Source organism: Ovis aries, chromosome 4 (assembly GCF_016772045.2).
Source record: "Ovis aries strain OAR_USU_Benz2616 breed Rambouillet chromosome 4, ARS-UI_Ramb_v3.0, whole genome shotgun sequence".
Lineage (NCBI taxonomy): Eukaryota > Metazoa > Chordata > Mammalia > Artiodactyla > Bovidae > Ovis > Ovis aries.
Window position 1 is genome coordinate 792,504 of NC_056057.1, and position 12,938 is coordinate 805,441.

General features: G+C 37.2%; 1 pseudogene; it reads left to right on the forward strand.

Annotated features, from left to right (window-relative positions):
• Positions 1-225: 225 nt before the first annotated feature.
• On the forward strand, positions 226-1,142 carry LOC106991106 (olfactory receptor 4P4-like; annotated as a pseudogene).
• The last annotated feature ends 11,796 nt before the right edge of the window (positions 1,143-12,938 follow it).

Below are 12,938 nucleotides of genomic sequence, written 5' to 3' on the forward strand. Positions count from 1 at the left end.
ATTTTATAGTAAACTTGCTATAATTTTACTGTAAGTGTTTCATCCAGATGCATGTGCTGATTTTTCTTTCAGGTACTTAACAATTTTTGCATACTGCTGCTGCTGCTGCTGCTAAGTCACTTCAGTCCTGTCCGGCTCTGTACGACCCCATAGATGGCAGCCCACCAGGCTCCCCTGCCCCTGGGATTCTCCAGGCAAGAACATAATACACATTAAATTTTTCATATGGAAAATCAGAGAAATGTATCAGAATTCATTTTTGTGGGGCTTTCCTCTGACCAAAATATACAGATGTTTTGCTTTGTTTTCTGGTTATTCTGTTATGTTGCCCTGTTGGTGGGAAATCTTCTGATCCTTGTCTCCATCCAATGCAGTGTCCTTTTCCACCAACCAATGTACTATTGCCTCAGCCACTTATCTTCTATGGACATCTGCTATACCTCTTGTGTGATCAGTGACCTGCTCCTGGGAAGGAAAACCATCTCTTATGGTAACTGTATGTTCAGGTCTTTTCCTTGCACTTCTTAGGAATGATTGAAATCTGCATCCTTACAATCATGGCCTTTGATCACTGGGTTGCCATCTGCAAGCCTCTCCACTACATGATTACCATGAACAGGAAAAGGTGCAATATCCTCATCCTGGCAGCTTGGGCTGGTGGGGCTGTCCATGCCTTTTCTCTGTTCTCTATGACAATCAGTTTGCCCTCCTGTGGCCCCAGTGAAATTGACCACTACTATTGTGACATTTTTCCTTTATTAAAAGTTGCCTGTACTGATACCTATGTCACTGGTGTCCTTGTGGTTGCCAATTCAGAAATGGTTGCCTTAGTAACCTTTGTTCACTTGTTTGGGTCCTATGTCATTATATTATTCACCTTAAGAAACCATTCAGCTGAAGGAAGGCACAAAGCCCTGTTTACTTGTGGGTCTTACATCACTGTGGTTGTCTTATCTTTTGGTCTTTCAAACTTTGCCTATTTAAGACCCCCTAAAACTTTCCCTGAGGACAAATTTTTTTCTCTCTTTTATATCATCATTGTTTCTATGTTCAATCCCTTAATCTACACTCTGAGAAACACAGAGATAATAAAGGCTATTAGAAAAGTTTGTTGTCAAGATATTTTCAGAGGGAAAACATAATTGATTTCTTCTACTTGATCAGTCCTGTGTTTTCATTGGAAGGACTGATGTTGAAGCTGAAACTCTAATACTTTGGCCACACGATGTGAAGAGCTGACTGATTTGAAAAGATGCTGATGCTGGGAAAGATTGAGGGCAGAAGGAGAAAGGGATGACAGAGGATCAGATGGTTGGATGGCATCACCAACTCAATGGACCTGGGTTTGGGTGGACTCTGGGAGTTGGTGATGGACAGGGAGGCCTTGTGTGCTGCAGTTCATGGGGTCATAAATAGTCGGACACGACTGAGTGACTGAACAGAACTGAACTCTGTATGTTAAAAACTTTATGCAAGAGTAAACAGGGGCTTGGAATCATAGAGTTCTATGGCTTTGAGAATGATCTGAACTCAAATTGTCTACTCTATAAATGTCAGAGGTGATGAAATGAAGAAATATAAGTGTCAATTTCTCTAACCCATAGTGAACCATGAGGCTAAATAGAATTTTCATAATCATTCACATGTAAACTTGGAGACAAGTCAAGTTGCTGATATTCTGTGGACATGGGGAAAATTAAGAAAATGTAAGTTCATAAAGCTCTTCTCTGGTGGCTCAGCAGTAAAGAATCCACCTTCAATACAGGAGACACAGGTTCATATCCCTGGGTTGGGAAGATTCCCTGGAAAAGAAAATGGCAACCCACTCAAATATTCTTGCCTGGGAAATTGCATGAACAGAGGAGCCTGGTGGGCTACAGTCCTTGGGGTTGGAAGAGTCGGGCCCAATTGAGTGACTAAACCACCACAAGTTCATAAAGGAGACATTATTTTTCAGTATTGAGCTCTGTTTGGTGAAATAGTTAGAAATTAAAGAAAGTGGAGAAAACCACTAGACCATTCAGGTATGACCTAAATCAAATCCCTTATGATTATATAGTGGAAGTGAGACATTGATTTCAGGGACTAGATCTGACAGACAGAGTGCCTGATGAACTATGGATGGAGGTTCATGACATTGTACAGGAGACAGGAATCAAGACCATCACCAAGAAGAAGAAATGCAAAAAGCAAAATGGCTGTATGAGGAGGCCTACAAATAGTTGTGAAAAGAAGGGAAATGAAAAGCAAAGGAGAAAAGGAAAGATATAAACATCTAAATGCAGAGTTCCAAAGAATAACAAGGAGAAATAAGAAACCCTTCCTCAGCAATCAATGCAAAGAAATAGAGGAAAACAACAGAATGGGAAAGACTAGAGATCTCCTCAAGAAAATTAGAGATACCAAGGGAACATTTCAGGCAAAGATGGTCTCAATAAAGGACAGAAATGGTATGAACCTAACAGAAACAGACAATATTAAGAAGAGGTGGCAAGAATACACAGAAGAACTGTACAAAAAGATCTTCATGACCAAGATAATCATGATGATCTGATCACTCACCTAGAGCCAGACATCCTGGAATGTGAAGTCAAGTGGGCCTTAGGAAGCATCACTATGAACAAAGCTGGCATAGGTGATGGAATTCCAGTTGAGCTATTTCAAATCCTGAAAGATGATGCTGTGAAAGTGCTGCACTCAACATGTCAGCAAATTTGGAAAACAGCAGTGGCCACAGGACTGGAAAAAGTCAGTTTTCATTCCAATCCCAAATAAAGGCAATACCAAAGAATGCTCAAACTACCACACAATTGCACTCATCACACACGCTAGTGAGTTAATGCTCAAAATTCTCCAAACCAGGCTTCAGCAATACATGAACTGTGAACTTCCAGATGTTCAAGCTAATCTTAGAAAATGCAGAGGAACAAAAAATCAAATTGCCACCATCCACTGGATCATCGAAAAAGCAAACAGTTCCAGAAAAATGCCTATTTCTGTTTTATTGACTATGCCAAAGCCTTTGACTGTGTTGATCACAATATACAGTGGAAAATTCTGAAAGAGATGGGAATACCAGACCATCTGACCTGCTGCTTGAGAAACGCATATGCAGGTCAGGAAGCAACAGTTAGAACTGGACATGGAACAACAGACTGGTTCCAAATAGGAAAATTCGGAGTATGTCAAGGCTGTATATTGTCAGCTTGCTTATTTAACTTATATGCAGAGTACATCATGAGAAATGCTAGACTGGAAGAAACACAAGCTGGAATCAAGGTTGCAGAGAGAAACATCAATAACCTCAGATATGCAGATGCTGCTGCTGCTGCAGCTAAGTTGCTTCAGTCATGTCTGACTCTGTGCGACCCCATAGACAGCAGCCCACCAGGCTCTGCCATCCCTGGAATTCTGCAGACAAGAACACTGGAGTGGCTTACTCTTTCCTTCTCCAATACATGAAAGTGAAAAGTGAAGGTGAAGTTGATCAGTCATGTCGAACTCTTCGCGACCCCATGGACTGCAGCCTACTAGGCTCCTCCTTCCACGGGATTTTCCAGGCATTTTTAAGAGTACTGTAGTGGGTTGCCAGTACTTTCCCTGCAGATATGCAGATGACACCACCCTTATGGCATAAAGTGAAGAAGAACTAAAGAGCTTCTTGATGAAGGCGAAAGAGGAGAATGAAAAAATTGGCTTAAAACTCAACATCCAGAAAACTAAGATCATGGTATCCGGTCCCATCACTTCCTGGCAAACAGATGGAGAAACAGTGGAAACAGTGGCTGACTTTTATTTTGGGGGCTCCAAAATCACTGCAGATGGTGACTGCAGCCATGAAATTAAAAGGCGCTTACTCCTTGGAAGGAAAGTTATGACCAACCTAGACAGCATATTAAAAAACAGAGACATTTCTTTGTCAACAAAGGTCCGTCTAATCAAGGATATGTTTTTTTCCATTGGTCATATATGGATGTGAGAGTTGGACTATAAAGAGAGCTGAGCACCAAACAATTGATGCATTTGAACTGTGGTGTTGGAGAAGACTCTTGAGAGTCCCTTGAACTGCAAAGAGATCCAACCAGTCCATCCTAAAGGGGATCAGTCCTGGGTGTTCATTGGAAGGACTGATGTTGAAGCTGAAATTCCAATACTTTGGACACTGAATGTGAAGAGCTCACTCATTTGAAAAGACCCTGGTGCTGGGAAAAACTGAGGGTAGGAGGAGTAGGGGATAACTGGGGATGAGATAACTGGATGGCATCACCAACTCAATGGACATGGGTTTGGGTGGACTCCAGGAGTTGGTGATGGACAGGGAGGCCTGGTGTGCTGCAGTCCATGGGATCGCAAAGAGTCGGACACAACTGAACTTCAGTTCAGTTCACTCAGCTGTGTCCAACCCTTTGCGACCCCATGACTGCAGCCCACCGGGCTTCCCTGTACATCAGCAACTCCCAGAACTTACTCAAACTCATTTCCATCACGTCGGTGATGCCATCCAACCATCTCATCCTCTTATTATCACTAATTGTTTGTTTTGTCTCCTTCTGGGTTTTTCTCCACTTCCCAAAACTGTTCCCAAGCACACAGTTTCTCAGCAAGTTCACAGCCCCAGGACAAACTTGCCTGTCATCTTGCTGCACCATCAGACCCTAGTGGAGCAGACATTTGCATCCCAGGCCTTGTGCCTGCCTGTCCATGACAAGGCTCCAACACACATGCTCTATCTGAGCATTCACCAGTCAACATCTTCCAGTCTAGGTCCAAGTTGTCGTTGTTTTTTTCCTAGTTTCTTCTCTAAAATTTATACACACCTCAGACCACAGACACCCTGTATCCAGCTTGTTCTCTGCACTCGTTCTCTGCATATGCTCTGGCCAACCTTAGCCTTTCTACTCTCTAGAGATACTTCCTGCTTGTTCTGTGATGGTGGCAGTTCTGGCTGCAGCTACATCAACACTTGCTCCAATTTTGAATTGCACCAATGCTGACTCCCAATTTTGAGGAGAGATCCTCTCTACATTCATTCATTAGTTATTAATCCTCAATCTTAGGTTACTTTCAACACTTCTAATGGCATATCATAAATTGAACATATTTAAACTGCACAATTTGATCAGTTTTGACAAATGTGTAGTCCTCCGAAACCATCCCCACAATCAAAATAATGAGTGTCTATCACTCCAAAGAGTTTCCTTGTGCCCAATGTAGCCCTCCTTCTTGTGCTTTACTGGACCTCTTTTCTCTGGCAACTGTTGATTTGCTTTCTGTCTCTATAGATTAGTTTGCATTCTCTAGATAATTATATATATTTAATCATACAGTATAAATTCTGTTTGCTAGTTTCTTTCATAATAATGATTTAAAGATTAATCCATATTGTTGCATGCGTCAGTTGTTCATCCCTTTTGATGAGGAAATGAATGCAAATCCCATGAATGCAAATTTTACAATTTGTTTCTTCACTATGTTCTTAATAGGCATTTGGGTTAGGTCCAGTTTTTTCCTATTACAAATAATGCTATGTTCATTCATGTACGAGTTACTGATTTGGGATATAGTCTTGAAAGGTAAATATGTAGGAGCGAAATGGCTGGTCTTATGCACACTTAATATTTTAGGAAACTGCAAGCTACTTTGGAAAAGTGAGTGAGTGTACCAGTTTACCTCCCCACAAGAAGTTTAAGAGTGTTCAAGATGCTCTTCAGTACTTGATATGTCACTTTTCTCAATTTTCGCTGTTATTAGAGTGATGAACTGCCTTCTTATTATGGCTTTAATTTGTATTCATAGATGACTAATGGTGTTAAGCAAATTTTCACCCACTAATTTGACATTCAAATATCTTTTTTGGTGAAGTGTCTTTTCAAATCATCTGCTAATTTTTAAAATTTTTATCCAGATTGTTGAAATTTTAGGCATAACATTGCTTATATTTTTACTTATTACCTTTTTAATATCTGTTTATTTATAGTGCTATCATATCAGTTTTAGAATATTTCTCAAATAACTGATTTTGCTTTCATTTTCTCTCTATTGTATTTTCTGGTGCTTTATTTTTTATTTATTTATTTATTTTTTTTAATTTTAAAATCTTTAAGTCTTACATGCATTCCCAAACTGGTGCTTTATTTTTATTGATTTTTCACTCTGATCTTTATTTCTCTGTCTAATTTTAAGAGGGAAATTGAGGACAAATGTGAGAATATTTTTCTTTTCCATTATAGTTGTTTGCTGCAACAAATTTCGCTATAATTAATGCTTTACCAGCATTGTATAGACTTTGTTATATTTTGTTTTTATTTTAATTTATATAAATCTACTTTGTAATCTCCTTTTGATTTCTTCTTTGCCCTTGAGGTCCATTTGTACAGATGATTCAGAGTGTATACACCCTGCAGGACTAAAACTACTGAATGGAAAGTGCTCAATAGTAATGGGAATAAAAATACATATAATTTTATTGGTTTCTAACTTCATTAAGCTATTTAAAACTTGAATAAACAAATGTGGAGCCCATTCCAACCTATCAATAACAGGAATTTTGTTTTAAATTTCAATTATTTTGACAATTTTCTTTTTAAAAAATATTTATTTACTTTCATTTTGGGCCACACCATGAAACTTGTGGGATCTTAGTTCCCCAACCAGGGACTGAACCCCTGTCTTCTGCATTGGTAGCACAGAGTCTTAACCAGTGAACTGCCAGGGAGGTCCTACAGATTATTCTTTTTCCTTTGTCTCTTACACCCCAACGTTTCATTGCAGCCATGGCACTGCATTGTTTTTTGTTGCTGTTCCTGGTCCCAGAAAGTAGTGAAGTGACAGGTGATTGATTAAATCGTTAACTGACTCATAGGTATCTTATGTGGTTTTTGTTCATAAAAAATGTTGGGACTCTGAATATCTCCTTCTGATTTTCCTCTAACTTCTTTTCTTCTTTGGTCTGGAGATAGAGGTCTTCTTCAAAGCAAACTCGGTGCTCCCAAAGGATTACCTAGGTTCCTTTCTGTTCTTCACAGGAGGAAATTAGACAGAACTGGCAGAATTTACTGAGCTTTTTTTGGATCTGAATAACAGTACTGACCTCTGGAGACACTGCCCAGAACTTCGCTAACACAAAAAGTTAAATACATTTATATTCTGAGAATTCCCAGAAGGCTGTGAAATATAATCTTGGACAACTGATTAGCGTTCCTTGGTTAGAATATTTAAGAAATGCTTTTGGGAAAACAATTTATTTAACTTTCTAAGTCAAAATATTCTTATTGCTTCTTCTCAGGTTATGTTTGGCTCATGTAGAACAAGTTTCTTTCAGGCACAGGCATCAAAGAGATGACTCTGAGGGCATGGATGTGAGTGCTGCTTTAGCAGATATTTGAAAAAAAATTCTTGTTTACTCTTTAGTATAAGCAGGTGTTGGTGAGTCATCAGCATTTAAAATCCTAGATCATCTTCTTGTGGAATGAACAAATGTTTTTCTGTGAACACAGGATAGTTTTCAGGGGTATTCAAACCACCACTCACTCTGTATAACAGTAGGATTTTTCTTCCTGAAAATCCAAGCAATATTTGAAGATATTTTTAGAGAATTGATCTAGATTTGTCTGAATCACTGCTTTATAGACTTACATTTAATTTTAAGTCTATATATAAATGCTAGTGAATGGTTAGCAAACCGTATAAATGAAGGTGGGGGGGGATAGTTGTGTGACCAACACATTTTCCTGAATAAGTTAAAACTAACTTGAAGACCGTCTGCAAATTACGTGCAGGTAATCATCTTTACAGTATTTGTTTTAGGCTCACCAGCTCGATTTGGCATTAATTGTGTTACTTTAAGGGTATATATTCTGATGTGATATATAAAACATTTTAGCAAGGGTTAAAATGAGTTCTGTTTTGATACTATATTACAAACAGCATGTGTGCTTTGGATAATACATTTAAAAATGATGAAATTTTCAGTTTTTCAGTGATCCTCCAAACTCTAATATTTGAAGAGATTCCTATTTTTTAAAATATCAGTTGCCTATAATTGTCTAATTCATCAGACTCAGGTTAAGCAAATGTATGGTTAGCCACAGGGTAATTATATATATATATATATATATATATATATATATATATATAAGTTTCATATATATATCCTACTTCACTTCCTGAAGAATAGTTTCACAACACTGATAGTACCTCATGAAGGGTAAATAGGATAGTTAAGCAGTACTACAGCAGGTGCAAATTAACTTTTTAACTTAATATTGGTGGCATGAAATAACAGACTACTTACTTCAAATTAAATATCAAGAAACTTTGCAGGGAGGAAGTGAGATAGCCAGATTGAGTTTATTTTTTCAACAGAAATTCAATTTGGGTTTTGTTTGGGCTTCATTTATTTCAAGTGATTTCATTGAAATGTATGTCTGTGCCTTTATTCAACGAAAGAAGAATGTAAATAAAAGATACAGCATTGTTATGTATGGATTTTGTTTTATAAACTCATGTGTTCTTCTCTCATTGTTTGCTGGAAAGATGTGTTTATACCACAGGTGTAGTTGTTGCAATTCAAGTTTAAAGTACATTGTGTTATACAACCAAGAACAACTTGTGTGAATGAATAAATCCAAAACAGTTCTTTTTATACTGAAGATTTCATTATAAATAGTAAAATAAAGGAGAAAGCAATGGCATCCCACTCCAGTACTGTTGCCTGGAAAATCCCACAGATGGAGGAGCCTGGTAGGGTGCAGTCCATGGGGTCGCTAAGAGTCGAACACGACTGAGCAACTTCACTTTCACTTTTCACTTTCATGCATTGGAGAAGGAAATGGCAACCCGCTCCAGTGTTCTTGCCTGGAGAATCCCAGGGACTGGGGAGCCTAATGGGCTGCCGTCTATGGGGTCACACAGAGTCGGACACCACTGAAGAGACTTAGCAGCAGCAGCAGTAGTAAAATAAAGTAAAACATATAAAGCATCAAGAATAAGGTGTGACAATCGCCCAGATTCATAAAGGATGATTAATTATCCAATCTAAACTCGACGGTCTTTTTAGATTTAAATGTCCTCTTCTATATAAAGCATAAATATAAAAAACTGAAACAAAAAAGTAACTAACTTTCAGTTTACATTATTTCACTTGATATTAAACATCTGAATATCAGAAACATCTAGGTGACCAATATCCTCTCTCTAGCCATCAGAAGTTTACCAATGCTTGGATAAAAGTGGTTTGTCCTCCATTTTATTTTGGTATCTTCACCATATCTAATTTTGACCTTATCGCTTTTGCATCTCACTTGATTTTTGACTTAATGTTTTCTTCACTTATGTGTTCAATGTCTTAACCTTCATGAAGGTCATTATTCTACTAGTGCCTTCAAGAAAACTGATAACCTATTTTTATAAGATCAAAACACTAGTATCTGTAGTGTTTAGATTGAAAGCTTGATGTTATGAAATGATTTTAAATCACAGACGTGCTACACCATGCATCTTCTTATAATTATCATAGTATGTTTTATAGTGATCTGGGAGTCTGTCATCTTTCATGAGATGAAAGTAATGATAATTCTTTTACTGCTATCTTTTATATGTGCCCCTTTCCTGTGGAAAGCAATGATATACATAGTAAGACCTGGAAGATCTAGTTTATAAATGCTACGGTTTACTGGTTCTGTAGTTTGGGACATTCATTTATTTTATTTTAAATCAATTCATTTGATACTGAAAATAATACGGTTGGATTAGATGAGTACTTTTACTCTTATGCTACATAATAACTAGACATTTATTTTCAATAAATTTTGTCACTTTCATTTCTTGTACTTTCAGTCAAAGGAATGCAATATAATATTTTTTCATAAATTAGTTATTAATTGCAATTGAGGTGATACATTTAAAGATACAACAAAACTAAATTTTATGGAGTTTATGGTATAAATTGACATTTTGTGGAATATAGGGTATAAATGGTACATAATTTAAAATATACAACCCTATTGTCTTCATGTTAATAAAAAGGAGACTATGGATATCATCTTCATGTTAAAAAAGGCGTCTTAGGGATATAATGACAATATGATTAAGTTAATACTTGCCCTTTTTAAGGTAGGCAAACATATTGAGCTAAAATTGAAAAAAAGAATTACTCTCAACATATTTTGCAATGTGATTTAAAGCCATGTCTGTTCATCAGCTAAGATAATATTAAATATCACTAGCAATACAGCTACACAATTTGGAAAATAGTGAACATGTTAACCTATTCATTTTGTTACATCGAAAATTTTGTAATAAAAGATTTGTATAAAAAGAAAAAAATCAATATCTATAAATTCATAGTTTTTTTTTTTTCTTTACCGAAACAAAATAAAACAGATGTAAAAAAAAAAAAAATGCCTATGGAGTCCAGCATGGCTACTACATCTGACAGAGGAGTCAGGTAAACAACTACCTGCATGCTACCTAATTCCTCATGAGTGACTGGAATAAAACTGAGAAGTGTGTGTTCTCAGTAGTACATTCTTTCGTCACCTTAGTGTTAAGTCCTACCTTGATCAAAAAGAATATACTACATGCAAATCTATTAAAAAGCCATGCCACAGAAAACAACTGAGCACTTCTTGACCACAAAGTTTGCCTTACATTTACATTGAGGTGACAAAATTTTCAGTTTTTTGCTGTCCATAATTTATTCCAGCAGAGAGCGCAAGTATCAAATTTAAATTATTTGTTAATTTCAATTATTGTATCTCTTTATTTGCACTTTTAATTTTAATGACTATAAAATTCACCTTGAACATTATTTTACATTAAATTTAAATATGAAATATAATTTTCTTTTTTTAAATACCAACCACTGAAAATTTTTGCTATATTTTCAACTAATATCAGTCTTATAAAATAGCTAGCAAGATTGGTTTCCCAAGTTCAATATGCAGTACTTACTCTACCTTCACTCTTCTATTTCAAGGAACAACACATAATCCTAATAACACAGCTCAGAATTTAGGTGACTTTTATTACATATACTGTATTCCATGATCATATGACTACAGACAAGTCCGGGAAAGTGTTCTATATCATGGTAGGGAAATGGAGCATCATGTAATTAAAAAAAAAAATTACCTTTCTGAAGGACACATTTGAAAATTATAAGTTAAAAAATGTCCTTTATTAAATTGTATTACTAGCACTGTTGTTTAAGTGTTAAAAGTAAGAATGGTATAATTTATCTGTGGGAAATAGTTCAGATATTCATGACGTTCAATGAGATTATATCCTAATAAATTCATCATAACCTGAAAATACACGTTGAAAATGAATTGAATACAAAACTTGTTTTAGAAAAGGCAGAAGAACCAGAGATCAAATTGCCCAACATCCGCTGGATCATAGAAAAAGCAAGAGTGTTCCAGAAAAACGTCTATTTCTGCATTATTGATTATACCAAAGCCTTTGACTGTGTGGATCACAATAAACTGTGGAAAATTCTGGAAGAGATGGGAATACCAGACCATCTGACCTGTCTCTTGAGAAACCTGTGGCAGGTCAAGAAGCAACAGTTAGAACTAGACAGGGAACAACAGACTGGTTCCAAATAGGAAATGGAGTACGTCAAGGCTGTATATTTTCACCCTGCTTATTTAACTTCTATGCAGAGTACATCATGAGAAACGCTGGACTGGAAGAAACACAAGCTGGAATCAAGATTGCCGGGAGAAATATCAATAACCTCAGATATGCAGAAGACACCACCCTTATGGCAGAAAGTGAAGAGGAGCTAAAAAGCCTCTTGATGAAAGTGAAAGAGGAGAGTGAAAAAGTTGCATTAAAGCTCAACATTCAGAAAACGAAGATCATGGCATCCGGTCCCATCACTTCATGGAAAATAGATGGGGAAACAGTGGAAACAGTGTCAGACTTTATTTTTTGAACTCCAAAATCACTGCAGATGGTGATTGCAGCCATGAAATTTAAAGATGCTTACTCCTTGGAAGAAAAGTTATGACCAACCTAGATAGCATATTCAAAAGCAGAGACATTACTTTGCCAACTAAGGTCCGTCTAGTCAAGGCTATGGTTTTTCCAGTAGTCACGTATAGATGTGAGAGTTGGATGGTGAAGAAAGCTGAGTGCTGAACAATTGATGCTTTTGAACTGTGGTGTTAGAGAAGACTCTTGAGAGTCCCTTGGACTGCAAGGAGATCCAACCAATCCATCCTAAAGGAGATCAGTCCTGGGTGTTCATTGGAAGGACTGATGTTGAAGCTGAAACCAATGCTTTGGCCACCTCATATGAAGAGTTGACTCATTGGAAAATACCCTGATGCTGGGAAGGATTGGGGACAGGAGGAGAAGGGGATGAAAGAGGATGAGATGTTTGGATGGCATCACCGACTCAATGGACATGGGTTTGGGTAGACTCCAGGAGTTGGTGATGGATAGGGAGGCCTGGCCTGCTGCGATTCATGGGTTTGCAAGGAGTCAGACATGATTGAGCAACTGAACTGAACTGAACCTACTGGACTTCATAGTTTAGTCCAGCTTGTCTTAAACATACTCAGAATACTAACATTAGCCTGCAATTGAGCAAAATCATCTCTAATACTTTTACTACCTATTGCAGAGAGCCAACCCACTGGAACAGTCTCTTATGCCAGGAAAGATTGAAGGCAAGAGAAGAAGGGGAAAACAGAAGATGAGATGGTCAGATGACATCAGTGACTCCATGGAAATGAGTTTGAGGAAACTCAGGGAGATAGTGAAAAACAGGGGAGCCTGGAGTGCTGAAGTTCATGGGGGTCCTAATGAATTGGACATGACTTAGTGATTGAAAAACAACAATAATCTAACACAAAGCCTATTTTTAACAAACTAACACAAAGTCTATTTCTAACACAAAGCCTATCTCATGTAAGTTATTGAATACT